The following is a 26,085-nucleotide window of genomic DNA, read 5'->3' as shown; positions in this document are numbered from 1 at the left end:
CTCTGAGGTGTTTACATTACCATAAAAGTTGCAAGATTATAATGATTACAAAGTTGGTAATTACATTATAATTAATTATTATTAATATGCAAATTACATTAGTATGAGGGTCACAGTGCAGAAAAAAGAATGGCCTGCACTATGGACATATTTATCCATAGCTGACTTAATTGTTAATTATGTTGGTTTCCATATATTTTGTTATTCTTATTTAAAAGGGGGGGGGCGACGTATACACCAACTCAGTCATGGCTTATGGTTTTCCACGGTTAATGGAAAGGCCCGCCAACCCAACAGCTATGTTGTCCACCCCGATGGCAAGACCTATGTGAGGAACTGCCATCACCTCCTACAGATACCTGAGACCTACCACATCACCTCCTACAGATACCTGAGACCTGTCCTACCACAGCCTCATCGGTGACCATGATCTTTTCAAAACCACAAGCATCTGCTGCGGTGCCAAATGACACTTCTAAAAATTAATTTAATTAATTTGGCAAACAAAATAGGTGAGCTGGAAATATTGGTAAGTGATGAACAATATGACTTCATCGGTATCACGGAAACGTGGTGGGATGATATGCATGACTGGTCAGTAAACTTACAAGGATATTCACTTTTTAGAAGTGTAAATACAAAAGGGGGAGGAATTTGTTTATATGCAAACCCAAAACTAAAGCCCAGTATTAAGGAAGCTGTGCATGATGACAGTAGTAATGTGGAGACGCTGTGGGTGGAGATTAACCTAGATAGTAAAAAGAGTCACACACTACTTGGGTGTATGCTACAAGCCACCCAACATTAGTGATAAGGGGGAAGATCAGCTGCTATTTCAAACTAAAAAGGCTGCAAATAGGAATGAAGTTTTAATCATGGGAGATTTTAATTACCCAGATATAGATTGGAATAGTGGAACTTGTTCCATTAAGAGCAGCAAGTTTCTGAACCTGCTTAATGACCAATTTATGTCACAATTAGTAGAGACCCCAGCCAGAACGGATGCCTGTCTGGATCTGGTAATAACTAACAATGAGGAACTTATCTCAAACATTAAAGTAAGAGAACACTTAGGGAATAGTGACCATAATGTGGTTTAATTTGAGATTAATTCCAAAAGCAAATCGGTAACTACTCTACCAAAACACTTAATTTCAGAAGTGCAAACTTTGACTGGCTAAGGTCAACCATGGAATGTATAGACTGGGGTGGATTGCTCTCTGGGTTAAACACAGAGGACAAATGGAATACCTTTAAGCACACATTGCAAAGTTACACATCCCAATATATACCTATGGGAAAAAAATACAAAAGAAACAAATCAAAACCAATGTGGCTTACCTGGAAAGTAAAACAGGAAATAAAGAATAAACAAATGGCATTTAAGCATTATAAAAGTGAGGGGTCGGTAGTATCATTTATGGCATACAAAGATGCCAACAAAGCCTGCAAAAAGGAGATTCAAATGGCTAAACTGGAAAATGAGAAACTTATTGCCAAGAAAAGTAAAACCAATCCCAAGAATTTATTTTGTAAATGGAAAATAGTTAAAGGTAGAGAATGTTGGTCCATTATTATCTGAAACTGGAAATTTGGTTAGTGAGGCCAGAGAGAAAGCCGACATCTTAAATGTTTTTTTTTCTTCTGTTTATACCAAGGAAGAACCAATGACAGACCCCCTGCTGGCTAATCTTAAGGAACCGTTGCAGCAAACATGGGATTGGCTGACACAAGAAAAAGTGCTCAAGCAATTAAATACTGTTATGGTAGAGAAGGCCCCTGGACCGGATGGTATTCACCCAAGGGTACTGAAGGAGCTAAGCCTAATTCTAGCCCAACCATTATTACTAATCTTTAGGGATTCCTTCAGATCAGGCATAGTTCCATTAGATTGGCGCAAGGCAGATGTTGTGCCCAACCGGGCAATTACAAGCCAGTAAGCTTAATATCTGTAGTCGGGAAATTATTTGAAGGGTTGCTAAAGGTATACATTCAAGATCATATCTTGATCCATAATCCAATTAGTAGAAGTCAACATGGATTTGTGAAAGACCGGCCTTGTCAAACCAACCTATTAGCATTCTATAAAGAAATTAGTAAAATATAGACCTGGGTGTGGCTGTAGATGTGATTTATCTGGACTTTGCTAAGGCATTTGATACGGTTCCACATAAAAGGCTACTCTACAAATTAAAAGAAATAGGCTTAGGGGCAAATGTATGTCTTTGGATCGGAAATTGGCTAAAAGATAGAATGCAGATGCTTGTTGTGAATGGATGTTTCTCAACCTGTATGCAGGTATTAAGTGGAGTGCCTCAGGGGTCTGTCCTCGGTCCTCTTCTTTTTTTTTTATTTATTTTTTTTGTTGAAATAACAGTTTTTATTCAGATCCAAAGAGTCAGGCATCGTATAGCGGAGAACAATGATACAGTCATCAATACTAGCACCAAAATGTTATAAGGTACAAAGCAGTGCATGAGAGAAATGGACACAAATTAGGTTACAGCCAATACAAGGTGTCAAATGTTGCTGTCAGACACTTGCTGGTGTCTGTATTAGCAGGGTAGAAGGAGCCCAGAATGCAGGACTACTGGAGGTAACAGGAACAGTCCAGAATAGTAGAGATAGGGCACGATAACTAAATCAGGTAGAGGCAGGACGCCAAATAGCGTAATCAGGTCACAGGCAAGGGTCAGGTCCAGGCAGCAATCAAATAGCGAAATCAGGTCACAGGCAAGGGTCAGGTCCAGGCAGCAATCAAATAGCGTAATCAGGTCACAGGCAAGGGTCAGGTCCAGGCAGCAATCGGGTAGCGTAATCAGGTCACAGGCAAGGGTCAGGTAATGGCTCAAATCAGGATACAAATAGGTAGAGGAGCACAGTACTGGGGACGCTGTGTAGGGCACAGAGCGTCTCAGAATATCTGAGCGCCGACATAAGGGAGCTTGAGGGTTTTATAGAGATCCCAGACGTGGCGTCTGACGTCACGTCTAGATCTCCACCCACTGTTCCGCCCCCAACCACCTCTTCCCTGTGAGACGGCACAAGAGGTGCCGCCCCTCCAGGGGAAGCCCCTAACCCCACTCCTCCCCCTCCCTCCTGCACACCGTTAGCAGGAGGAGAGGAACTAGGGGCGGCGTGCTGGAGCACCGCCCCCTCCATGGGGACCCGAATAGCGTCGCCGGCGTGTTCCCCGGCTCCCCGCGTGGAGAACACATCGCCCGAGACGGTGGCAGGGACTGGGAACCTGCCGCGAGCAGACACGGTCTGCCACGGGAGGTAAGTCCCGGACCTCGAACGGCACGTACCGTACGCCGGACGGTACGTGCCTTACAGTCGCAATAAAATCGGTACCTAACATTGGAACTAAATGGATCTGAGAATTTTCAGTTTTATTCAAGGAGTGAGCAGCGGAAGAGAAAGGGCTGACTGAGGTTTGCGTATGCAGCCAGTAGTATGATGGAGGCACTCACAGAAGAAAAAGGAAAAAAAATAACAAAGTTAAAACGGTCGGGCAAACAAAGCGAACAGAAAATACAGCACATATCAATGTGTAGTACATGACAAGTAGGAGTGTAGGTCAGGGGACCTGAGCCTGGTCCAGAGAACGTGCAATCATGAAGGACACTACGAGAGGAGGAGGGTGCCTCTTATGTGTGAGCAATGACAGGACTCATCAGGCGGAGAGTCGGCTGCTGGTTAGGCGCGGCTGGTGTGTGTGTGATCAGTGAGTTGAGGCATAATGTGGGCATTGAGCAGTTAGAGAGTAGGCGGTATTCTGCTCTCATATTGGAGCCAAGGTCCCCAAACCTGGTGGAAGTGGAGAGGTGTGTGTGAGGCGGTATGAGACATCTTTTCCAGAATGCTATGACGATCGAGAGTTGAGAATACTTCCGCAAGTGTTGGAGGAGAGTTGGCTTTCCAACGTCTCGCAATGCATAGCTTAGTAGCTAGAAATATATGGATGAGCAATTTTCGTTTGGGGCTCGGGGGAGGGTCTGGAAAACAATATGAGAGCAGTTTCAGGTAAGGGTTCTAGATGAATGTGGAGAATGGAATGGACGGTAGAGAATATTTGCTGCCAAAGAGGGGCTAGAAGTGGGCAAGACCACCACATATGGAGCACGGAGCCCTCTTGACCACAGCCTCTCCAACAGAATTTAGGGTAGCCCTTGATCATGTGGGACAAGCGGGACGGAGTCAAATACCAGCGGCAGCTTATTTTTTTCTGTAGTTCTAAGTGGTTCAAGCAATGGGATACCCCTTTCATCATAGCTTCCGACTCTAGCCAGGAATTGGATGGAAAGGTTTGGTTCAGTTCCCTTTCCCAGGCCCGCATGTGGGGCAGTTTGTGGACATAAAATTTGGAGACCAAAAGAAGGTACCAACGGGAGATTGCTCCTCTGATCTCCGGGGCGGAGCGGAATAAGGAAACAATAGGGTGTAATTCGTATGGGGATGGAGCCGCGGGGGAGGTAATGGAAGAAAGGGCGTGTCGTATCTGTAAATATTTGAAGAAGTCGTGTTGTGGGATGTTGTGAGTGCGAGTGAGGTAAATGAAAGGTACCATGATACCATTTTGGAATAGGTCACCCAGGGTTTGTAGGGTTGGACGAAGCCAACGATCAATATACAGGTCCGGGATCAACAAATTAAGTGTCCTTAAGGGCGTAAAAGGAAAGAATCTGGCAAGAGAGGGGAAACGACGCTGAGCTTGTGAACATACCTTGAGCATATAAGAGGTGGTAGGAGGCAGGGTGGGTAATGGGAGAAGTAATGTACGTGCGGACCATAGGAATTGCGAGACAGAATGGGGGGAGAGATGGGCATTTTCATGGGTAACCCAGGCCGGTATGTTAGAGGAGGCGTGGAACATCAGGGTTTGAGATAGAAAGCAAGCCTCATGATATGACTTGATGTGTGGGACCCCTAATCCACCACAAAGTCTGGGAGAGAACCTAGTAGAATTGGTAACACGGGATTTACCTTTCTGTTTTGTGAAGTCAATGAAGAAGGACTGTATAGAATGCAGTAAAGAGGGAGGGGGAGGGATCGGGACGGTTTGTAGGATATACAGGAGTTTGGGTAGGGCAGTCATTTTCAGTGCATTAACAAGTCCCAGCCAAGACAGTTCAAAGCCCTTCCAATGCAAAATCTCCCGTTTGACTTGTCACCACACAGAAATTAAGTTGTAAGTATTGAGGGATCGTATGTGTTTAGTTAGATGAATGCCTAAGTAGGTTAAGGAGGAATCCCTCCAATCAAAATGATAGAGAGTAGATCGTGATTGAGAAGTGTCTATGTTGAGGCAAAGGGCTTGTGTTTTTGAGATGTTTAGTTTGTGATATGAGACTGACGCATATTTTTCAAATTGTAGCAGCAGGGCAGGTAGAGAGGTTGAGGGTGAGGCAATAGACGCTAAGACGTCGTCAGCAAAGAGGCCCAGGGTACATGCGGAGTCGGGAGTCATTGGGAAGCCTGAGATGAGAGGGTCCTGTCAAATGCTTTCCGCTAGTGGTTCAAGTGCGAGGGCATATAGGAGAGGGGATAAGGGGCAGCCCTGCCTGGTGCCATTAGTGATGGGGAAAGGGTAGGAAAGAAAACCCAGCATGGATATGCAAGCTGAAGGTGAGGAGTAGAGGGCTAATATGGCTTGAGTAAATAAGGGGGGAGGCCAAATTTAATGAGAGTTGCTTTGAGGAATTGCCAATGGAGCCTATCGAAGGCTTTTTCTGCGTCGAATGATATCAGGAGAGTGGGAATTTTGCGGAGGTTAGCAGCCCAGATCACGTTAATGAATTTACGTGTGTTGTCAGAGGATTGTCTTCCTCTGACAAAGCCCACCTGGTCGGCGTGCAATAGGGATGGGAGTAGAGGAGCTAGTCTGTTGGCGAGGATCTTGGCATATATTTTAATATCATTATTAAGAAGAGATATGGGTCTGTAGTTAGAGAGGTTTGCCTGGCTTGGGTATAGTAATGACGTGAGCACGAAGGTTTTCCAAGGGAATCAGTCCTGAGGTCATGTAAGAGCGAAAGAGGGTTAGCATGAAGGGGCCCAAGGTAGAAAGGTAGGTGCTATAATAGAAGGATGTAAACCCGTCTGGCCCTGGGGCGGAATTCTTTTTAAGTTGGGCGACTGCTTTCTCTATTTCACGGAGTTCTATAGGGGCGTTGATGTCCTCAGCTACGTGTGAGAGGATGGAGGGAAGAATAATAGTAGAGAGATAAGAGTCAATGTCTGAAGAAGAGGGGTGAGGAGAAGTGTGCGAGTTACAGAGGTTGTAAAGGTGAGTGTAGAAGTCTGCAAAGATGTTTACCATTTGAGATGGGTTGGAAATTTTACGCCCCAAGGGGTCGCATATGTGGGACGGTCTGGATAATGCTAAGACGTGGTGGGCTAAAAGGGTGTCAGCCTTGTTACCTTTGGCATAAAATGTTTGCTTTATTTTCATATTAGAGGTGCGTTGGGAGTTAAGGTCGGCCAGTTGGAGACGAAGTCGCTTGATCTTAGAAAGGAGAGAGTCTGTAGGACATAGTTTGTTAGCAGTGTCTAGTTCTGAGAGCTTAAGGAGAAGAGTTTCATAGGTAAGAGCGGATTGTTTCTTGTCATGTGAAGCTAAGCTTAGTCCCTATCTAAGGGGTGCAGAAGTCGCCACAAATCAAATAGGCTGTGTGAGTGAATCAATGCTGTCAGGTCGTGTCCCATGCGTAATGTGTGGTGTGAATGGGGAGAGTTACAGGGATTGAGATTGCCGAGGGGAGGGTGTAGGGTGGCGTTGAGATCGCCACATAGAAGGAGTTGGCCTTGTCTATGGCGATCAAGCTTTTCTAAGAAGGAGCGAAAGAAAGTAAATTGGCTCGAGTTACGGGCATAGAACGTAGCAATCGTATACAAAAAAGAATAATGTACAGGAGCTTATGGTTAACAGTGAAGGAGAGGCGTTTGGAGATAAGGATTGAGACTCCAGCTTTCTTAGAAGAAGTCATGGAGTGGAATTGTGTGGGGAAAAATTTGGAATAAAGAAAGGGGTGAGCAGATTTTTTCAAATGGATATGTCTGCTTTGGATGATTTTGCTTCCTCCCATAAAAGGCGTCGCTTGTGAGGAGAATTGAGGCCTTTGGCATTCAGGGACAAAATATTAAGGGAGGCCATAGGGGTAATAAGTGAAATGTGGTGTAAGCCGAGTTAAGGTGAGGACCCCTATAGGACCCACTCGAGAGACATAAAAGAAAACAAAATATAATGCACTTAGTAATGAAGGTAGCCGCGCCTGACAGATATTTAGTATGTGCCCGGTATATGTGTCATAAAAAAAAAAAAAAAAAAAAAAGAACAGTGTGTGTAACAACATAACTCAAAAAAACAAACATGTACACAAGGTTGTGTTACTGCCAGCATAATAGGTAGCACTGAAGGGTGGGGCATAACGGAGGATTTGCGTGACCGGGAGTTGCATTGAGAGCCATGTCACAGTTTTTGCCGATGACACAAAATTAGGCAGGGTAATTCAGACTAATCTTGATGTTTCTTCTTTGCAGGAAGATTTAGACAGAGTTGGGGACTGGGCGTGCAAGTGGCAGATGAGGTTCAATATAGAGAAATGCAAAGTTATGCATTATGGTAAAAATAATAAAAATGCAACCCATTATTTAAATGGAATATCTTTGGGGAAAACTACCAATGAGAAGAATTTAGGAATAACGGTTGACAACAGACTTGACAACCGTGCGCAATGCCTGCAAGCAGCTGCGTGTGCCAATAAGGTTTTGGCATGCATAAAAAGAGGTATTGATTCAAGGGAGGAGGATATTATCTTGCCTCTTTACAGGTCATTGGTAAGACCTCACCATGAATACGCAGTACAATTCTGGGCACCGGTCCATAAAAAGGACATTATGGAACTAGAAAAAGTGCAAAGGAGGGCTACAAAATTAATAAGGGGATTGGGAGATCCTAGTTATGAAGAGAAAACAGGGATATGATAACATTATATAAATATATGCAGGGCCAATATAATGAGCTCCTCAGTGACCTGTTCATTAACAGAAATGTACAAAGAACAAGAGGTCACCCTCTGAGACTGGAAGAGCGCAGATTTCATAGATGACAAAGGAAGGGATTCTTTACAGTGAGGACAATAAAGGTATGGAATTCACTGCCAAGGGAGGTGGTGTTATCAAATATATTAGATGCCTTCAAAAGGGGTCTGGATTTTTTTTTTAGAAAGGCATGATATACAGGGCTATAAATAGAATAACATTAATATTTCAGAGCTTATTGATCTTATTTGCATGCGCCTACCCAGAATCCCTTGTGGTTGTGGCAGCACCATGAGATTTCTGAGGGAAAAACAAGCCTCTTGGCCTGTCTGGTGTTTGTAGATGAGTGTTTAATAATGCTTCTACTTGATCCAAGGAGAAAGGAATTTTTTTCCACTGATGGCAGAATTTGAAGTAGCATAATTAGGGTTTTTTTGCCTTCTTTTGGATCAATAATAGGAAGGGTAGGTAGAAGGGTTGAACTTGATGGTCTTTTTTCAACCTTATGAAAAACTATGTAATACACCACCACCACAAAATGCTAACAGTTTCTGGAAGAGGTTCCTGACTCACAATCCCCGCTGGTTGTTGCTTGATCAGGAATAGTGTGCAAACCTAAACCAAAGTTTTATCACGACTTTATCATACACTAATATTACAGAGCATTTTGTGTTTAATGTTGCATATTGTTACTGTTCGTTGCTATGCTGCACTCCTTAGTGATGTTATGATAGATGTACAGTATCTCACAAAAGTGAGTACACCCCGTCGAATTTTTATAAATATTTTATTATATCTTTTCATGTGACAACACTGAGGAAATGACACACTGCTACAATGTAAAGTAAGCATCGAGGCATTACAGCAACACCGTTTAAGCAAAGAAAGTGATCGTAGATCCCACCCACTGATAACCTGTCAGTGGGTGGGCTATATTAGGCAGTAAAGCTGATGTGTTAGAAGCAGGAAAAATGTGAAGTGCAATGGTGCAATGGAAGAAGGTGGCCTGGTCTGATGATTCACATTTTCATTAACATTACCTGGATGGAGTGCGTGTGTATCACTTACCTGGAGAACACATGGTATCAGGATGCATCCATGGAGGCCCTACCTTGCTACTTACAGGACTTAAAGGATCTGCTTCAAATGTATTTTGTGCCAGATACCACAGGACATCTTCAGAGGTCTAGTGGAGTCCATGCCTGCTTTGGCAGCAAAAGGGGGACCTACACAATATAAGACAGGTGATCATAATGTTGGGGCTGATCAGTGTATGTGTATATATACATACATATATATATATATATATATATATATATATATATATATATATATATATATATATTGCACATATACATAGATGTGTGGGGACATGGGGGAGACAGGAAGTAGGAAAGTTATGGTGAAAATGAAAGGCAGACCGCATGGCTCACTGGCAGTCATCAAAAAATCACTTTGTCACAAAGTTTATCTGGCGATTACATGATTTCTTGTGCAAATCTACAGACCTCCAATGAAACAAATAAAAATGAACAAGAAACTAAATATTTCTTACACATTCATTTTTTTCTTGTATCCGTTTTGACTCATCTCACTTTCTCTCCTTAATTTAATTACTTGGAACCTAGAGCAGAATATTTTCTGGAATTCCATCCAGCAGACAATTACTGGACCAGATTCTAAGTCGTAAGTTAAGGAGAGGAACAGTGAGATCAGAAAAACTCAATTATAAGAATGTATTTAAAGTAACTTTATGGTAGTGTGACTTTGTATGGCATAGTAAACATGTATAGTGTTGTGTGTCTGTCTATTCTGTAATTTCATTTGTAATGTCACTGTGAATAGTTTGGGCTGGATGTGTCTTTGGTAGTGTGACTGTATATTGTAGTAAGCATGTGCATAAGGTAGGAGTCTAGCATGCTTATGTCTGGGGTAGTGTGACTTTATTGTGTAAATTCACATGAGGACAGAGTAGTGCGGCCGTGTATAGGATTGTGAGCAAGTACAAAGTGTCACTGTTTTGCTTAATACAGGCATGTCCAAACTTTTTTCGAAGAGTGCCAGATTTGATGAAGTGAACATGTGCGAGGGCCGACCATTTTGCCTGACATTCTTTGAACCATTAAAATTAAATGCAAATGAACTATTATATGCAAAGTTTATTGAAAATGGCATACTTTACTATCAAAAAAACAGATCTATATTTGGGCAACTTATCTGTGGGGCCTTATCAGTCCGGAACGTGGGCCGCAATTGGCCCTCGGGCCGGACTTTGGACATGCCTGGCTTAATAAATTTTTGGCTGTGGGTAGTATGACTGCATTGTGTTGTTTTCAGGTGTATGGGGTATGCATGGGGAATGAATAGGGTAAAGTAATGCTGTATGTTTAGTTAAAAGGCTTTAAACTACTATGTCATGGCAGGTCCTTTTTCACCACCTTATTACATTTCATGGGCTTAATAATGGTGACATAATATATAGCAAGAACAGGAAACACACAGTGAAGTGCAGTAGTGATGTCAAAACGTCAAGCAGTCATAAAGTCATGTGTGTCTTATTGAAGTCATAAAATACAAAAAAAACAGTCATTGTTAGACTCTGCCCTAAGATATTGCAGCTTGAAGTAAATCTTATTAAAATAAGTGCTGGGGAGGGATCCTGCCTATTGGAGATGTGGGGAGGAAAGCGGCACTTACTTGCACATGTGGTGGAGCTGCAGTAAGCTTCAGCCCTACTGGACTGGGGTTTTTCGATGTATGGAGGAAATTTCAGGAGAGACGATTCAGCCTTCCCCGGGCTTTGGTCTCCTCCTCCACTCTGAGAAATCATTGGGTAGTATGAAGCGTTCCATCCTCCGTCATCTTCTTAACACGGCTCGTAGCCTTTTACCGCTATATTGGAACCGCCCTATAGCCCCCTCCCTGCATCTGTGGGTTTCGCGGGTGGAAGAGATCCGGGTCTTGGAGGAGTTGATCCACCTGGCATCAGACAGGATGGAGGCGTACACGATGATGTGGGCGCGCTAGCTCTCTTTTCTCTCCTCTCCTCTCCTGTGCTTGTGACGCTGCTTTGGCAGTGAACCTTGAGCTTTCCTCTCTCAGACTTTATCGTGCTAGCCCTTTGCTTTTTCAGCTTTTTCTTCTCTTTCTCTTTATACCTCCCAACCGACATCTCCCCTCCTCCTCTCTCCTCCTTCCCCCCTCTCTCCTTTTTTTTCCCCTCTTCTCCCTTCTACCTCTTTCCTTTTCGTGTGTGTCGGTCTGTTTATCTCTGCACTATTCGAATTTTGAATCTTGGCTTCCATTGCCTCTTACTCCACATTGCTTCTCACCGTATGTCTTATTTCATAACCTGACGGAGGGGGCTACATTTGCAATGTTCCTTTTACTGACGATTTGAGCCTTATTATGTCTATGGATTTTGTCAATGTCATTGTCGCTGCATCTATTTTGTGACACCTCCCTATGTTTATGTATTGTCTGTTTCCTTAAACCAATAAAATATCATTTACCTAAAATGTGAGCCCAGAAGGTGGCAGAGATGTCCCCCATTGAAAATATTGCACTGCATTTTAAAAAAACTAAATTTCGTCTAAACCCAACGGTCAGGAAACAAATGTATATAATACAAATACCTTTTTCCCTCTCCAAATCGTAAATAAAAGAGAACAGACGAAGCATAAAGTTTAACAGTTTTGTTAAAGACAGCTATTGGATAAAATTGCCCTTGGTGCTGTCAGGGTCCGCGGAACGAACCCCACCGCAGCAACTCACCTGAATACCTGCTATTAAAGGTATATTTATAGAAAGTATTCCTAAAAAATGTTCTTAAAAGATATTCTAAAAAATATATTATTCTAAAAAATATATATTCTGTGGATGGCTGTTATGACTACTAGTCTTATGGAACTATAAAGGTTCTTTTAAATTATTAAGTCATTGATATTTATATATGTGCTAGAATATCTAGCTCCATGTTTAGGCCACCTTTTTTAAAAGTTTTCAATTTAAAAATCCACTCGGTTTCTCGTCTCGATAAATTTTCTATTGTATTACCCCCTCTCCAATTGGGGGGGACCCAATCTATACCCATGATTTTTAGGTTTTCTATAGTGAATTTTGGACATGTATTGCAGTGTCTTGGGACGCTGTGTTTAATGTTTCTATTTCTTATGTTACCCATGTGCTCCAGGATTCTTTCTTTCAGTGGTCTCGATGTCCTACCCACGTATTGGATCCCGCACCCACATTCTAATAGATACACCACATTTTTTGACGTGCAGTTTATGAAGTGTTTAATTGTGTGTCTGGCCTGTAATAGAGCCTATAAATTGGTCAGTTTTCCTCGGTAGGAAGGTGCAGTGGCCACACTTATGAAAACCTTTTGGTTTTTCGCCTAAAAACGAATGTGAATTTTTCTTGGTATCTTTTCTTGGTAAAGTGCTCGGGGCTAATAAGGTTTTGAGTGATCCTGTCTTTTTAAAAATGATTTGTGGTTTTTCTGGTATTATGGTGCCTAGAACATCATCACTTTTTAGTATGTGCCAATGTTTTTCCAATATTTTCTTGATCTTGTGTGCTTGAGTATTATACTGAGTAAAAAAGGAGAAACTAAAATCTTTTGGTGTTTTTGCATCTGTTTCTTTCCCTGTCAGTAGCTGGAATCTGTTCATATTTCCCACTTGTTGCAGGCTGCTGTCTAACCTCGCAATGGGGTACTTTTTTTCGATAAATTTCTGCTTCATTTCTTCCGCTTTTTCTTCAAAGTCTTCATTTCTTGAGCAGTTCCTTCTGATTCTCATCAGCTGGCCTTTTGGTATATTGTTAAGCCATCTGGGGTGGTGACAACTTGTGTAATGGATGTATCCGTTTTTGTCCGTTGGTTTCTTGTAGTTTCTTGAGCATATTTTATTTCCTTCTGAGAATAATTCTACATCTAAGAATTCAATCTTTTCTTTCTGAATGTTGGAAGTGTCGTTATTGTTAGTGTATTGTATAAATGCTTTTAACTCGTCTTCTGTCCCTTTCCAAATTATTAATACATCGTCGATGTATCTTTTCCAGAGCACCAGGTCCGCACTATATGGGTTGTTGTTCCATATTGCGTTATTTTCCCATTCTGCTACGAACAAATTAGCGTAGCTGGGTGCGAACCTGGTGCCCATAGCTGTTCCACAAAGTTGGAGGAAGTACTCTTCCTCGAACCAGAAGTAATTATACTTCAAGATAAAGTTGATACATTCCAGGACAAAGCATTTTTGTGTTGGTTTCATGTTCACATCCCTAGATAGGGTTAGATTTATTGCTTCAATCCCCTGTTCATGGTTAATGATCGTATATAACGAGGAAACGTCCATGGTTGCCCATAACCATTCTGGAGACCAGTTTATTTCTCCAAGAGTATTTAGAAGATGAGTTGTATCTTTTAGGTATGCTGGGATTTGGGTGACATATTTTTGTAGAAAAAAATCTAAATACTCCGACGTGTTGCATGTTAGGGAGTCAATACCACTGATGATGGGTCTACCCGGTGGTTTTTCTAGATTTTTATGTATTTTAGGGAGGAAGTAGAAAACCGGTAGTTTTGGATATTCTTTTTTCAGGTAGTTGTGTTCCTTTTTGTTCAGAACTCCTTGTTCTAGGCCCCTGTCTAGTATTTCATATAGTACTATACTGAAATCTTTGGTGGGGTCTTTGCTTAATTTTTTATAGGTAATTGTGTCCTCTAGAATCCTCTTTGCTTCTGATATATAGTATGTGCGATCCATTACTACTGTCGCACCCCCTTTGTCTGCCTGTTTTATGACTATGTGTACCTCTTGTGTACCAGACCTCGGCTTGCTTTTGGATTTTGTCTCCCTCCTGTGTACCAGACCTGGCTTTTACTGACTACCTCCCCTCGTGTAACAGACCTTGGCTTCCTATACGACACCGATATTCTGGGGCATTATCTACTAAACACTGCGCTTTGGTTCCTGTTCCTACATTCTAGGCTCTGCCATTATCCTATCCTCCCCATTTACCTGACATAATAACTGAGCCCTTATGGAGTCCGCAGGGATTAAACAATGCCATTTTTGCCTTATCTCAACAGATGGCAGCTATGCACCACTCCGTCCAAGAACTGCAGACCGACCTCGACCACCTGAGGCAACAGGTGCATTTACTTCAACTGCAGAAAGATGCGTCCTCAGAAGCAGCCGCATCCCCTCCGGCACCCACTGCTGAGGGGGCCTCAGCTCCTGAACCATCGGTTCTCCTTCCAGAAAGATTTTCAGGGGACCGTACCAAGTACCGCTCTTTTATCATGTCTTGCCAGATTCTGTTTAATCTAAAACCAAGGACTTATACCACTGATTTTGTTAAGATCCACACTGTGATCTCTCTCCTGTCTGGGGAACCTCAAAGTTGGGCGCACAATCTCATCCATAGCCGCAGCTCCCTCTTGGATTCTTGGGCCTACTTCCACCACGCATTTGACGCACTCTATGACGATCCCTTCCGTACTGCCTCTGCTACCTAAAGTCTCCGTACCCTCAAACAAGGGAAACGGGCGGTGGAGGAGTACATTACCGAATTCAGGCGTCTGGCTCTCGATTCTTCGTGGAATGAGGCAGCCCTCCATGACCAATTCCGGTGGGGCCTCTCAGAGACTGTCAAAGACGAGCTTGCTCGCACTGCCATTCCTACCAGTCTAGAAGAGCTCATCATCCTTACCACCCAGATTGACCGCCGTCTTCGGGAGAGAAGAAGAGAGCGGCTGAATACCACCCCTAGCTGGTTTCCTGTAAGATCTTCTCCGACTGACCAACCTCCTCCAGCTCAAGAGGAACCTATGCAGATCGGAATCGCAAGAGGTCTCTTATCTGCAGCGGAGAGAGAGCGACAAATATCTCTGGGACTTTGTTTATACTGCGGCAAGGCAGGCCACTCTTTCTGGGACTGCAGAACCCGGAGTCGCTTCTCCAAAGATAAGAGGTCGGTAACACATCTCCATACTCGCCCAGACTACTTATCTAACTTGTCCTCTCACCTTTCTCTCTCCGTGTCCTTACAGTGGAGGAAAAGATCCATCACACTTCCAGCAATGATCGACTCAGGAGAAAGCGGTAACATCATCGACTCTAAATATGTGAATTCTCTGTCCATCCCGTTGTCGCGTAAAAGACACCCTATCTCCATTTTACTCGTCAACGGCAGTCCCCTGAAGACTGGCCCTATCATCCGAGAGACCAACACCTTACTCCTCAAGATTGGAGTACCTATGCTTTGACGTCGTACCTTCCCCCATTTCTCCACTTATTCTAGGTCTCCCGTGGCTACAGTTACATAACCCCACTATCAACTGGGAGACAGGGGTCTTCCGCTTCGCGTCTTCCTATTGTAATCAGAACTGTTTGAACAACTCGATGGTCTGTCTTACTCATTCTAACAACCGTTCCTCTGAGATACCCCTTCCATACAGACAGTACTCCGACGTATTCAAGAAAAAGGCGGCTGAAACCCTACCCCCTTTTAGACCCTATGATTGCCCCATTGAACTGTACCCAGGGGCAGCCATTCCATTTGGCCGCATCTACCCCTTATCAGAACCTGAATTGACTACTTTAAAAGAGTATATAGAGTGGGGCGTGGCTTGGTTGGCAGCCTGAGCAGACATGCTCCTGGGCCCAGGATCTAAATCGCATGCCATCTACATTATTTTTGGACTCCTTCTTCTACCAAAGTGCTCCCTAACTCATGGCGCACTCCCGCTCACGCAATCTACGCAAATTTAGGCACTTATGAGCCTAAAACCCGTAAAAAACAGTCGTCCTGGGACAGCGGCCTACCACGTGCGCCAGATGAAGACTCAGAGACTTCCCAGGGTCCACACTCACCATCCACACACTTTTCACATCCTATTCCAGAAGATCAAGACGATCAACAGCTCACCTCTCAAATCCTCAAATCCCTGCTCCGAGACATGAGGGACTCAAGCGGGACTTCCAAGAGATTGCATCCTCTCTACGCAAAGACATCGACGACATTGGTGAACGCACTGATCACCTAGAGAGGAAGATGGACGACTTCGCAGAGGCCCATAATACTCTTTCCGATGGGTACACCACTATACAGGCAGAGCTGGATGATCTCCGCACTAAAGTCATGGACCTCAAGGATCGATCCTGCCGCAACAATATTCGGCTAAGGGGCATCCCTGAAGAGGTCTCTACGGTGGATTTACCTCAATTTGTCCAAAACCTTTTCCAATGTCTCTTGGCTGACGAATCCTCTTCACCCATCAGGCTAGATCGCCTTCACCGTGTCGCCAGACTCAAGTCAGTCAAATCCAACCTACCTCGTGATGTCTTGACCCGGATCCGGATACTTTGATATGAAAGACAAAATCATGCAGGCTGTACGCCGCAACCGCTCTTATATGTCCTCCGGTTTAATTCCTTCAGAAAACCTACGTGCCCATGCTATTACAATACCCAAACCCAATAAACCCACGGACACTTGCTCTAGTTATAGACCCATCTCCCTTCTCAATAATGATATTAAAATGTATGCTAAAATCCTTGCCAACAGATTAAGTCCTTCTCCCATCCCTATTACACACTGATCAAGTGGTTTTTGTCACAGGGAGACAACCCTCTGATAATACCCGGAAATTCATCAATGTGATCTGGGCAGCTAATCGCCGCAAACTCCCCACACTCTTAGTATCATTTGACGCAGAAAAAGCCTTCGATAGGCTCCATTGGCAATTTCTAGCAGCGACCCTCAAAAAATTTGGCCTCCCCCCCCTATACATTCAAGCCGTCTTAGCCCTTTATACCTCTCCATCAGCATGTATCTCCATGCTAGACCTCCTATCTCATCCATTCCCAATCACCAATGGAACCAGACAGGGATGCCCCTTATCCCCCCCTCCTTTATGCTCTCGCACTCGAACCACTAGCAGAACATATTCATATGGACCCTCTTATATCAGGCTTCCCTATGGACTCCGGTCCCCCTTGTATCCTCGGTCTCTTTGCCGGCGATGTTCTGGCCTCTATTACCTCACCCATGGACTCCTTATCTGCACTCCTACACCTATTTGATACTTATGCGTCGGTCTCCTACCATAAACTCAACATTTCTGTGTCTTAACATAGACCCATCCCAAACACGAACCCTCTCTACACTTTATTCCTTTGATTGGAAGACAACCTCCCTAACCTATCTGGGCATCCAACTGACCAAAACCGTAGAATCCCTTAATACTCACAACTTACTTTCTGTTTGGCGACAAGTCAAATTAGACATATTACGTTGGAGGAGCTATGAACTATTGTGGCTAGGACCTATCAACGCACTAAAAATGACTGCTCTCCCTAAACTCCTATACGTTCGGCGCACTGTCCCTATCCAACCCCCCCCTCTCTACTACACTCCATACAATCTTACTTTATAGACTTCACTAGACTTAAAGGCAAATCACGCGTTGCTAACAGCGCTAGATTCTCCCCCAGGCTTTGTGGTGGGTTAGGGATACCACACATCAAATCATATCATGAGGCTTCTATTCTATCTCCGATCCTGATGTTTCATGCCTCCTCCAATGCACTGGCCTGGATCGCCCATGACAATGCTTATATCTCTCCTCATTCCATTCCACAACTTCTGTGGACCAAACGTACATTACATCCTCTGTTGCCCCCGCTTCCCCCTACTACCTCTTACATGCTCACAATCTGGTCCCGACATTTACGACGATTCCCCTCCCTGGCTAGACTTTTTCCCTTTTCCCCCTTAGAGACACTTGACCTCATGGTCCCAGACCTGAAAATCTCCAGTTGGCGGCACCCGACCCTACAAACTCTAGGAGACCTATATCACAATGGTGTCCTGAGACCCTTTGCACATCTCACTCAAACGCACGACATTTCGCATCGCGACTTTTTCAAATATTTGCAAATACGACATGTCCTTACATCTTCCACTTCCCGGATAGCATCATACCAATACGAACTGCAACCTATTCTCTCCTTGTGGTCAGGAGGGCACCATGCTCCATATGTGATGGTCGTGCCCGCTATTGGTACCTCTATGGCTTCAGATATTTTCCACCATACACTCTATTCTCCGCATCCGTCTGGAGCCCAGCCCTGAAACCGCTCTCCTCCACATGTTTCCAGACCCTCTCCGTAGCTCCAAACGCAAATTAATAATAGATATTTTCCTAGCTACGAAATTACGCATTGCGAAACATTGGAAAGCCAACTCTCCCCCTCTACTCACAGAAGTATTTTCGACTATTGATCATCATAGCGTTTTGGAAAAGATGTCTCACAACGCCTCACACACGCCACTACACTTCCAGAGGGTCTGGACACCATGGCTGCAGAGTCTCACCACTCGATGCACAACTATTGGGGATCTTTCTCTCTTCGCAATGCCCTCTGCGAGTGCTTCACCAGTCTCTTGATCTCCGTTTCTTCCAGACCCACATCATATACCAAATTGTGCCATGAAATGTGCTCCGATCTTTTGTTCTAGGTTCTTGTTAAATTTTTATTACATTTTTTGTTTTCTTCCTTCTGTGAGCAAATTATCTGTATCAATAGACACGTATTCATGTCTTTATCGGCCTTCTTCCTAACGCTGCTCACTTGTTATACATAAACAACAAAATCTCAGATCCTACTATCTACAATGTTATGGCTCATACATAATACGACTTCCAAGGTTTCTATGTTTGTCGCAACCTTACTCATGTCCATTTTTCTTCCTCAGAATGATGTACCCTGTAACATTTTAACACATGTCTTGGAGTCTGTACCGTTGTTTCTTGCTGTATCTTACCAGATTTTTTGGATCTGAATAAAGAGTATATAGATGACAATCTTGCCAGAGGCTTCATCCGCCCCTCTACATCTCCAGCTGGTGTTGGCATATTTTTTGTCCACAAAAAAGATGGGGGACTGTGTCCCTGTGTTGATTACAGAGAACTGAATAACATCACAGTCAAGAACAGGTACCCTCTACCTTTAATACCTGAGTTACTTGAACATGCGCGATCTGCCAAGTATTTTACTAAAATTGACCTATGGGGAGCCTACAACTTGGTGAGGATACAACAAGGAGACGAATGGAAGACAGCGTTCAGGTCTTCCGCGACATCCTGGATCAGTTCGTTGTCGTTTACTTGGATGACGTTTTAATTTTCTCACCGTCGCTAGAACTCCACCGTGAACATGTATGCCAAATACTCGCCAGGTTACGGGTGAATGGACTATACGCTAAACTGGAGAAGTGTGTGTGTTCGAGAGCCAAAGAGTTGAATTCTTAGTAGACTTGTGCATTCGTCTTCGGGCGAACATGGAAGCGAGCACGAAGAGGCCGTTTTTTTGTTCGTTCCAAAGGAACGTAGATCAGAATACAGTGCCAGCAAAACGTAGACGAAGACGAAGACTCACAACCACGAAGAATCGAAGATCAGAATACAGTGCCAGCAAAACGTAGACGAAGACGAAGACTCACAACCACGAAAAATCGTTTTTACCGCGCAACCGCCAAAATTTCAAACAGGAGTGAGCTGATCCTTGTCTGTCCAATCAGCTCGCTTGTGTGACATCATGCTAAGGTTCTCATCCAATGCCTGTGCTGCTGTTTTTTGAATTCTGAAACCACCTTTATAAGACCAGAGCTTGCCTGAGAGATCCATTCATTTTTCGCTGTGACTGCTTTGGCAACACTGCTGTGCTGCATCCGAGCGTTACAGATAGAGATTGTTCTGTTCTGTGTGAGACTGGTAAGCCTCAGCCTGCCATTTCTCACAGTGTACTGTGTTCAGTTCTACTGAATTAATAATTTTATTAATTTAGTCATTTTTTTATTTAATTTTTTTTCAGTGCTTCTGTGACCTGTCTGTCATCAACTGTGTAGAGCTGTTGAGTTGATGGTGCACCCAGTGCCTCACTGGCACTGGGGTGCCCTTGCCCTGGGCTGGCACTGCCTATTGCCTGTCCTGTCTTCACTTAGGTATATTAAATAATAGAATTTATAAATAATAATTTAATAGAATATATAATAATTTTATACATTATAATATTATATATATTTGTCAGCCATATATATATATATATATATATATATATATATATACTATAGTATACTAGTGTAGAGTGTACTGTAGACATTCAAGACATCTACTAGTGTCTAATCTAAAATCATTATATTAGTAATATTATATAATTCATTTTAGCTAGCTTAATAGTTAATTAGCTATAAAGAAAATTAATAATTAATTACTACTAGCTTATAGTTTGGCTAACCTAGTAATCTTATTAGTACTGGTGCTGCAGCTCTTTAGTTTGTGCTTTGTTTTAGCAACAGCAAGAGACCAAGTCAATTTTTCTTAATTAATAATATTTAATTTTATTTCATTTGTTTTGCTCACCTCAGTCCATCAGTGAACTGAACTTGTTGGGCTAGTGAGTGCAGCCGCATAAGTGCTGTGTTCTTTTTTGATCAGCAACCAGTGACGTTAACTGTTTTGCAAAGATTTTCTCATTTTACATTTTATTTTAATTTTATGAAAAGTACCCTTAGTGTTTTGCTCACCTCAGGCCATCAGTGAAGTGAACTTGTTGGGCTAGTGAGTGCAGCCGCGTGTGTGTTTTTGTTCAGCAAGCAGTGGAGCTAACTGTTTTGCTGTGACATTTTATTTTCTAATTTCTTTTCAAGAAAGATTGACTGTGTGACGGCTACAACTGTACTAAGCAAAGCTTCAAGGTACTAGCTGTAGTACTAAAATAATTCTAATCTTTAATCTTAATCTATAATATATTATATAACATAATATAATATAAATTCTAATTCATAATCTATAATATAAGTAATTCTAAATTCTAATTCATAATCTATATTCTTCTATCTATAATACATAATATAAGTAATTCTAATCTATTAATAATATTATATAACTTTACCTCACTTTAGCTTAGTGGGTTTGAGAGCGTCTGCCTAGAGTTAGACTAGAATACTAAGGAATATAGCTTTAGGCTTAGCATAGTATTAGGCTAGGCTCTTAGGCCCGTGTAAATTCAAATTAAAACTAAAATACTGCTAGTTAATATAGTTAATCTTGAGTTAATAATTTAAATAATTTGAGCACTTTTTTCCCTTTTTTTCCCCTATTTATTTTTTTATAGTTTTTTTAAACACTACACTACACACACAACACAAAATTTGAAATGGATCCTCCTTTTGGGACTAAGGAGGGACAAGCTCCATCTCCCACCACCACCAGTTCTAAGATGCAGCCTTTGCGTCAGTCAAGTCGACCAAGTAGGCCAAGCTCTCGCTTATCATTTGGGGAAGCATTGCTTGAAGGATCATCAAGTAAAGGAAAGGCACCAAAAGCAGGCAGTAGTAGTGCTGCTAGGCCCAAGTTAAAGGGTAGCACAACTAGTACTTCTACTAGCCCAGTGAGTAAAAAGAAGCGCCTTTTTCCCCAAACAGCATCTTCCCCTTCCACAAGCAGAGCCAAATTAGCAGCATGACTCAGAGGGTTTTCCCAAACCAAAGCGATCTCATTCCTTTGTAGGGAAAACCACCACCACCACCTCTACCACCACTAGTGCTGCGCCTACTGTTCCTACCGGTATGCCATGTCCTCCTAGTACCTCTAGCAAGCCACCAAGTCCTTACAATATTTTTGTAAAGACAGTTAGAGAGAGGGCTACACATAGTGGAACTCCACCTAGCGAGGTAGCAGAGGAGCCTGAGACTGAGAGGCCAAGTGCAGAGTCTGTTCTTCCTGCTCGCACTACTATTAGTCACGATATCAGTCTTAGCTCCAGTCTTAGCCTTTGATCTGGCTAATGAAGAACTAGACTATGAGCCAGAGGAAGTAGAGGAGATGAGTGGTCAGGAATCAATTTGGGAGCACTTTGAAAATGTTGAAGAAGGGCGCTATGGAAAGTGCAAACATTGTGGGAAGCTAATAAGCAGAGGGAAAGTGTCTGGCCATTTTACCAGTGCTAGCATGAAGCATCACCTCAGCACTCAACACAACGCTGTGTTATTGGGGAAAGATGCAGAAGTAAAACGTAGTGCAGGCAGCATAGCTGGTGGCCGTGGTACTACAACAACAACTAGTACCATCTCCAGAGAGAGTGGAAAAACCCCAACAGCTGCTTCTGAGCCAATAGCAGCAGCAGCAGCTAGTGCTGGCAGCCAGAGACCAAGGCAGGTTGGAGCACTGCATGTCCAGCCCACCCTTGTGGCATTCCACTCCAAGAGGTCAATGTCCAAACAGCAGGCCAATAAAGTAACGCGACTTATTGGTCAGTTCATTGCTGTTGGAGGGGCATCCTTCTCCATGATTGAAGGGGAGCCTTTCAAACTATTGATGGCGGCTGTGGCTCCACAATATACAGTTCCGTCACGTTCCACTTTCAGTAGGAACATTGTCCCCTCGTTGTATCAGCAGTGAAAGAGGAGCTTTCCAAGGCTGCTGGTCAGTCTGTTCATTTCACAACAGATTTGTGGAGTGCACCTAGTGGGAAGCATGCCTTTCTTTCTTTGACAGCACACTGGTGGCAGCCCGGTGTGCCCAAGGAAGCTGCTGCAGCAGGCTACCGATCATTCCTTCTCCATGCAGAAGTGATGGATGAAAAGCACACTTCCCAAAATCTTCTGCATGCAATGAGGAAAATGTTTAGCCTTTGGGTGGGAGCAGAGGCGGCACCAATGTTGAAGTTGGTTTTGTGGTAACTGACGGAGGTGCCAATATGGTGAAAGCGCTGCGAGATGGTCATATTGTTGGTGTGTGCTGTGCAGCCCACATCATGCACCTTGTAGTGAAGGCAGCAATGTCAGAAGGAACTAATGTAGCAGCAGTAGTTCTGTCCCGCTGCAGAAAGATCGCTGGGCACTTTCACCATAGTGTTAAGGCTAGCCAACTTTTGAGGGAAGAGCAAGAGAGGTCAGGTCTTCCCATACACTGCCTACGTCAGGATGTCAGTACACGGTGGAACTCCACGTTAGAGAATGCTGGAGAGGATTTTGGAGCAGCAGAGGGCAATCCATAATCTTGCCTCAGAGCATAATATTGGGATTACATCTCCATTGAATAGGGAGGATTGGACAGTGATCGCCCAGCTAGTGGCAGTCCTTAAATTTTCAGTGGCATCCATGAATGGTTTAAATTCAAACACTGCCAGTCTGGCCCAGGTAATCCCAGTGTTCTCCCATCTAGGCAGCAAGATGGATGTACATAGTTCATAAGGTTGAAAAAAGACCAAAGTCCATCAAGTTCAAGCTATATACATATTGTGTCCCTACTGTGTTGATCCAGAGGAAGGCAAAAAACCCTTATGAAGCAGATGCCAATTGCCCCATACCAGGGGGAAAATTCCTTCCCGACTCCAAATATGGCAATCAGAATAAATCCCTGGATCAACGTTCTGTCCCTATTAATCTAATATCCATAACTTGTAATATTATTGCTTTCAAGAAACACGTCCAGGCTCCTTTTGAACTCTTTTATTGAGTTTATCATCACCACTTCCTCTGGCAGAGAGTTCCATAATCTCACCGTTCCTTGAAAGCCGTGAGGCTGTTCAAGGTGGCACTCTACATCCTGACGTAGCAGCCATAATCAGGAAGCTGAAGGATCTGCTAAAAGTACACCTTCGCAAACGCATGGAAGAGATTCCCGAAATGATGCTAGCGTGCCTTTGCGATCCAAGAATTAAGGGAAAGCTAGCAATGAAATTCAATGTTCTCAGTAGCTACCGGGAGCAATTGGTTAACAAGGTGGGTGACTGGCAGTGTAAAAAGGGAATGCTGTCCGAGGAGGGAGAGGTGCAGGAGGAGGAAGAGATGATGTGGTCTGCTACTCCTAGCAGCAGCAACAGCAGCAGTGCCACAAGCATATTCACAACACAGCTGAGTGGAGCAGCTGCGTTTTGGGAAGAGGCACTTGGGAGTATAGTTGGACCATCTGACGGAGCTAGCAGCAGAGAGGAGAGTAGTGCTGCTGAAATGGTCTGCACTCTCATGGGTTGCGCAGCCTGCACTCTCATGGGTTGCGCAGCCTGCACTCTCATGGGTTGCGCAGCAGCTTCTATCATGTCCGCCAACCACTGTTCAAAGTGAGCGCGTGTTTTCTATGACTGGAAACATACTGAGTCTACAGCGCTCACGCATGGCACCTCATCTGATGGAGCAGATTGCCTTTCTTAAATTCAATCTGCCCAAGTTGGGTTACCCAGCTCTTAGCTTGGAAAGTTAATTTTCTTTCTCTAATGTTCAAGGTAGTTTCTCCCCCTGGTTGCACGTGTTTGCGGTGTGGCAACGTCTGCTACCTCCACCGGTGTAGCCAATTTACGCTAGGGCCTAGTGTCTGAGTTCTGTAAGTCTGCTCCCAAACGCCTAGGACTGACAGTCTTTGGATGCTTTGCCCTGGGGTGAAACAGGTGAGCGGGTCGTCAATTGCCCACTCATTCGCCTTTCCCAATGCTGCTGCTGGTGGCGGTGGTGCCAGCATCTTTTGCCAGTTCACTTCCTGGATGAAATCATGCCTCAAATGTCCAAAATGTTCAAGGTAGTTTCTTCCCCTGGTTGCACTTGTTTGTGGCGTGGCAACTTCTGCTACCTCCGCCGGTGTAGCTAATTTCTGCTAGGGCCTTGTGTCTGAGTTCTGGAAGTCCGCTCCCAAACGCCTAGTACTGACAGTCTTTGGATGCTTTCCTCTGGGGTGAAACAAGTGAGCGGGTCCAATGCTGCTGCTGCTGGTGGTGGTGCCATCGTCTCTTCTCTACCAGTTCGCTTCCTGGCTAGTGTCATGCCTCAAATGTCCCTAATGGTAAGGGTAGTTTCTCCCCCTGGCTGCATCTGTTTGCGGTGTGGCAACAGCTGCTACCTCCGCCGGTGTAGCCAGCTTACGCTAGGGCCTTATGTCTGAGCTCTGGAAGTCCGCTCCCAAACGCCAAGGACTGACAGTGTTTGGATGCTTTGCTCTGGGGTGAAACAGGTGAGTGGGTCGCCAATTGCCCACTCATTCGCCTTTCCCAATGCTGCTGCTGCTGCTGGTGGTGGTGGTGCCAGCGTCTCTTCTCTGCCTGTTCGCTTCCTGGCTAGTGTCATGCCTCAAATGTCCCTAATGGTAATGGTAGTTTCTCCCCTCTGGCTGCGTCTGTTTGCGGTGTGGCAACGCCTGCTACCTCCGCCGGTGTAGCCAGCTTACGCTAGGGCCTTGTGTCTGTGCTCTGGAAGTCCGCTGCCAAACATCTAGGACTGACAGTTGTTTGGATGCTTTGCTCTGGGGTGAAACAGGTGACCGGGTCGCCAATTGCCCACTCATTCGCCTTTCCCAATGATGCTGCTGCTGGTGGCGGTGCCAGCTTCTCTTCTCTGCCAGTTCGCTTCCTGGCTAGTGTCATGCCTCAAATGTCCCTAATGGTAAGGGTAGTTTCTCCCCCCTGGCTGCGTCTGTTTGCGGTGTGGCAACGCCTGCTACCTCCGCCGGAGTAGCCAGCTTACGCTAGGGCCTTGTGTCTGAGCTCTGGAAGTCCGCTGCCAAACGTCTAGGACTGACAGTTATTTGGATGCTTTGCCCTGGGGTGAAACAGGTGAGTGGGTCGCCAATTGCCCACTCATTCGCCTTTTCCATTTCCATTTCATTTTTTTCCGTCTGATACACAACCTACCAAACATAACACATATAACACAGTGACATAACACATAACACACATAACACACACGTACAATTCACAAATCACAAGGACCTTTCCTCCTGTTATTTGCCCTGGCCTTCACTTCTACACTCACTACCATTAACGCTATAACTCACACTTCACCCTATAACATTTTTCTATCCACATACCTGTCAACAGACCCAATTTTTTCAGGGACAGTCCTGCTTTTTTCCTGTCCCATCAAATTTAGCTAAACTAGGTATGCTAGTGCACATAGGTATAGCTGGGTAGGGTAGCACTGCAACATTAAATAAATATAATAAAGTAAATAATAAATATAACTTTAAAATGAAATTAAATA

The sequence above is a fragment of the Sceloporus occidentalis genome, unplaced genomic scaffold, assembly GCF_023333645.1.
Source record: "Sceloporus occidentalis isolate IW3139 unplaced genomic scaffold, rSceOcc1.0.p SCAF_59, whole genome shotgun sequence".
In the NCBI taxonomy this organism is placed as follows: domain Eukaryota; kingdom Metazoa; phylum Chordata; class Lepidosauria; order Squamata; family Phrynosomatidae; genus Sceloporus; species Sceloporus occidentalis.
The sequence above is the reverse complement of the archived record's forward strand: the minus strand, read 5'-3'. Positions refer to the sequence as shown.